At 46.0% G+C, this 4,405-nt stretch overlaps 1 protein-coding gene across 1 annotated transcript in view; it reads right to left on the bottom strand.

Annotated features, from left to right (window-relative positions):
• Positions 1–4,405, bottom strand: part of LOC106812885 (melanotransferrin-like) — a 74,308-nt gene that overhangs the window by 64,555 nt on the left and 5,348 nt on the right. The gene's annotated exons all lie outside the window — the stretch shown is intronic.

The raw sequence follows: 4,405 nt of genomic DNA on the forward strand, positions 1-4,405 counted from the left end.
TTGGCTTAGCGGGCCTCGAAATGGATATCGGAGGCACGCACCTCGCAACACGCGTCTTTGTTTACATATATATATATATAGCTTTGTGACGTACGGTGTTCGGGGGTTCTGCGATGATAACCTCGTAATTTCTCAGCATTTCTTAAGGTGCATGGAACATTTTACCAATTTAGTGATGTCAGTTATACACGGATATGTCACAGTAAGTACTAACCGTATATGTTTCACTCTCATCTCTCATCTCATTCAATTTCATCTCTGTTATTGTTGACGCCTGAATGCGTGATTGATCAGGGAGGGGTGCATGTAAGAGGGAGACATTTTCTTTGGAGTTCCGAAAAACACAATTCCACTTGAAAATTTCATCGGCCATTTCAATTGGAAGCTCTGCATAATAAACCCCCAAAAAGCCCTTTGACTAACTAGTCAAGAAATTCAAAGGTCTGTATATTGCTCTTATTTAGCCGCCGATAGTTCTTATTTAGCCGCCGATAGTTCTTATTTAGAACAAACTGCATGTAGCGCCCTCTTCCCACACTCGATAATTGAGGTAGAATTGAGCCAGAGCGAGAGCGCCATCTGTCGTGGAGTTTGTATTTAGAACAAAGTCTTCATTGTTATCTTTCAAAACTACAGACCATCCGCTGACCGCTGTGGAGACGTGCGCCGGGCCTCGAATTTGGCGCACGTCTCCACTGCGGACAGCGCTTCATGCTTAAACATCCCCGCGGTCGCGTGCGCATATCCCGCGGAACTGCGCGTCTAATCCGCGCGCAGTGCTCGGTATCAACAGCAAAGCTGTGCCACGCAATCTTCTATCATGTCTCTCTGGATGAACAGAGCTACTCGTATTATGTCGAATAGCGATATACTTGGCGAGTGAAAATTTTATGCTCTTGAGTTCTGCACATATCGAATCGAGGTGGCTAATAACCATATTGTTCTTTTTCATCTGACACCTACAACGTGCATCACAAAATCACTCGCACCGCACACGACAGATTCTCTTCATATCCTCGCCTGATTCCCACAAACAAGTCGTATTCAATACGTGTATATAGCATATGCAGACACCAAGTGTGTCACAATTCGACACAAGAATACCTCTTGTAAGGTGAACAGGAAGAAACGTCTCAAAATATAACAAAATGTTGAGTAAATGTCTTACAGAATGGCGCGCAGCATTCCCACGTGTGCATAAAAAGCTGTGTAACTATTACTACCTTGGCGGAAAAATATAGCTCCGCTAAGGCGTCTCCTATCGCCTTCTTGTGTTCTTGTGACTTATACGTCATGATATGATGGGTCGGGTAGCGTCCCCAGTTGCAGTTGTCGACTTCCGAGAGCTAAATAAAATGCAAAATTCATCCGTGTGCAATACATCATTGACACTGGAAGGCCTAATCTGCGAGGCTATGAACAAGTAGGTCAAACACGCGGGTCTTACACATCTCGTCTGCTTAGTCTTCTCCATCATTTAATTGACCAGATTTTCCTTGGTCGCCCCCGGTACGCAGCCGCCGGAGAAGAAGGCGGCCATCTTCTCTTCTAGCTGGCAGTCAGGGAGGCTGAAGTGTCCCACGTTTCTCAGCAGTCTTCCCGGCTGCAGCCAGCCCGCAGCACTGCCAATGAACGGCGCGCAGACCCTCTTATCTGCGACAACGCAAGGGTAAGTATTGAGACGGGCTGACAACTACGCAATAAACGCGAGATCAAGAATGGTCACGAAATGACGAGAAATTCGTGAATGACAGCATTAGCCTGCAGATGGACAAACGAATTGAAACGAAACAAACGAAACAAAACAATAAAAAAATTCGCATAGACGCATCGAAAACGCCCGTCGCTAGAGTATTCGCGATGAAAGGGACTTACTCTTTAAGCCGTCAATGTTGAAATTGCCCGATCTGGTCGACTTGACGACCAAAACGGACTTGAACTGGTCCTGGCCGCCGTACATCTCCTTCATGACGGGTCTCGTGTGCTGCCACTTGCCGCCCTGATACGCCCATCCGGCGTCCATGATGGCGTAGTCGGTACCTCCCTCCAAGCCGACGCGGCTCAGGCAAGACTTGAAGTCGCTGTTGACGACGCACTTGATGCTCGGCATGACGTACTGCACGGCGAGCGCGTCGCGCAGGTATTCGCACTGCTGCTTATCCTGCTTCGACGCCGTCGTGCATATGCTGATCTCCTTCTCGTTGTTGGACTTCGGGCAGTAATCCTTCTCGTTGGCATCGATGAACGGCTCGGAGAGGTAGTCGCTGATCAGGATGAGAAAATCGTCGCGGGTCGCCTCTCGGACGACGTTGCTGAGCCTCTCCGGCAGTCGGTTCCCGGTCGAATCGGTGGGATTGTCATTGTCGTTTGATGCCAGCAGGGCGGTGACGAACGGCGGATTCGTTCCCTGTAATGAAAACCGTGACAGACGTCGCTTAGATCGTGTTCGGGAACTGCCTCCGCTAGCTGTCCCGCGTACAGCCGACCGCGTCCAGCCTGCGCTGTTCGGCAGGGAGAGAGTACGTTGTCAGATACATCAGAAATAGTCAAGGGTTTTAAAGGGAAGTGTCGTACAAAAGTCATAACAGTTTGGATTTATGATAGACATCCGCATAAGATGTTTAGACTGACAACGAGCCCCAGTAAAATGTCGCTCGAGCGGCTCAATTAGCGATCCGCTGCATATATCCGCGTATATCTCATACTCGACGTGATGTGGCCATGATGCCGAGGCGCGCCGAGGATTGACACTTTGTGTCTTCCAATCACAGCCTACGCCGCACCAAGGTTTTATATTTTTAAATATGGGGACTCATCGGACCACTAAATTGCCGATCTCAGGAGCTAGGGCATTCTGCTAGGCTAGAACGATAGAGTTTGGCACAAATACGAAAATAACACGCTGTTTAGCGCACTGCGCTACGTCTTTCTGTTGCATTTTCGCATTTCCGTAATCAGAATAAGCCACGCTTTCTTCGTTGATGGGCATGAATGGGGCGTCAACGACGTGACCCGTTACTGCGTGTAGGTGTTTGGCGAGACTGTTTGCTTTTGGTAAATAATGAAATGCCCGGCCGATGCATTTTGCACCGAAGTGGAAAAATTCGGCATTTTTACCCGATTTCGGAAGTGAACCAGTGCGTCATTCATTGAACATTAAAGTTTTCCTTAAAATTAAACAATTCCTGAAATCCCTAACCGCGCAACTCGATTGTTTTAGCCAATGAACGTAGCTGTGTGTATGTGACGTCTTGCCCGCGCGCTTTATGCTCGGCTTAGCGGGCCTCGAAATGGATATCGGAGGCAATAAAAAATTAAAAATAATACTTACTAAAGAGGTAGGTAAAAGGGGAAAAAAGGCAAAAACGGGGAAAATAAGTTAACTTTGTAACTTTGTTAAATTTTTGTTTCAGCCAGAACCACCTCCCAGACATGCTAATTTTGAAAATGTTTTTTTTGTCTAGGCTGCGGAGTTCTCTAGTTATGCGAGTACGAACTAATTCGGCTGAATAACTTTATATATATAGATAATCTCGCTTGCGGACGAAATGACGTATTTGACGCATGAAAAATCACGAGTGTAAACCATTTGTGCACGAAGTGAGAATTATGTATATATTCTGCGTCAAGAGATGATATTTTCAAGAGTTTTGCTGAACTGAAACGTTACTGACGTGTGGAAATATCGCAGGTTTTACTTTAATAAAACGTAAGCGGTCTCATAGATATTTCTACCTCAACACAATCGATGTTTAGCATGATATTCTTCTCCTCGGCGAATAACTTCATCTCCATGCACCTCTCCATGTCCAATTTTTTAGTTACGCACCATTTCACTGTAAAATGAAATATTGGCAAAGAGCGTATAGTCACTATACATTTAGCATGCAATTACTCGAATAACATCTGTAGTTTACGAGATCAAGCATATAGGCCTACCGCAGGTTAGCGCGCGTGATCAACTTTTCACACTCAACACACCTTAAACGCGAATGTGATCCAATCGAGCAAATCAATCACGAGTATGAGGGGAATCTATCATGACGTTTGAAGCGACGCAAACTTGCTCATCGTAACATGCTTTCAACGCGATTCTAGCGCGAAAATTGCTACGTCTAGGGTGCACGCGACAGCGTCAACAGCCGCCGAGATTCAGTGCTGGCCGCAGCCCGCTGGGGGGGCAAGGTACAAGGCGTGGCGTGTGTGTTTACTCAGATAACGTCGTGGTCCGGCTTTACTGAACACTTATCCAAAATTACCTGGCAGATATAGAACCGGCACCCATGATTTCAATCCGCAGTAGAACAGTCACGAGCATTTATTAGCTATAATGATTATAATGATGATGATGATAATAATATATCGATATAATTATGTCGATATATTAAATAAATACAAATGCTAT

Source organism: Priapulus caudatus, unplaced genomic scaffold (assembly GCF_000485595.1).
Source record: "Priapulus caudatus unplaced genomic scaffold, Priapulus_caudatus-5.0.1 Scaffold697, whole genome shotgun sequence".
Classification (NCBI taxonomy): Eukaryota; Metazoa; Priapulida; class Priapulimorpha; order Priapulimorphida; family Priapulidae; genus Priapulus; species Priapulus caudatus.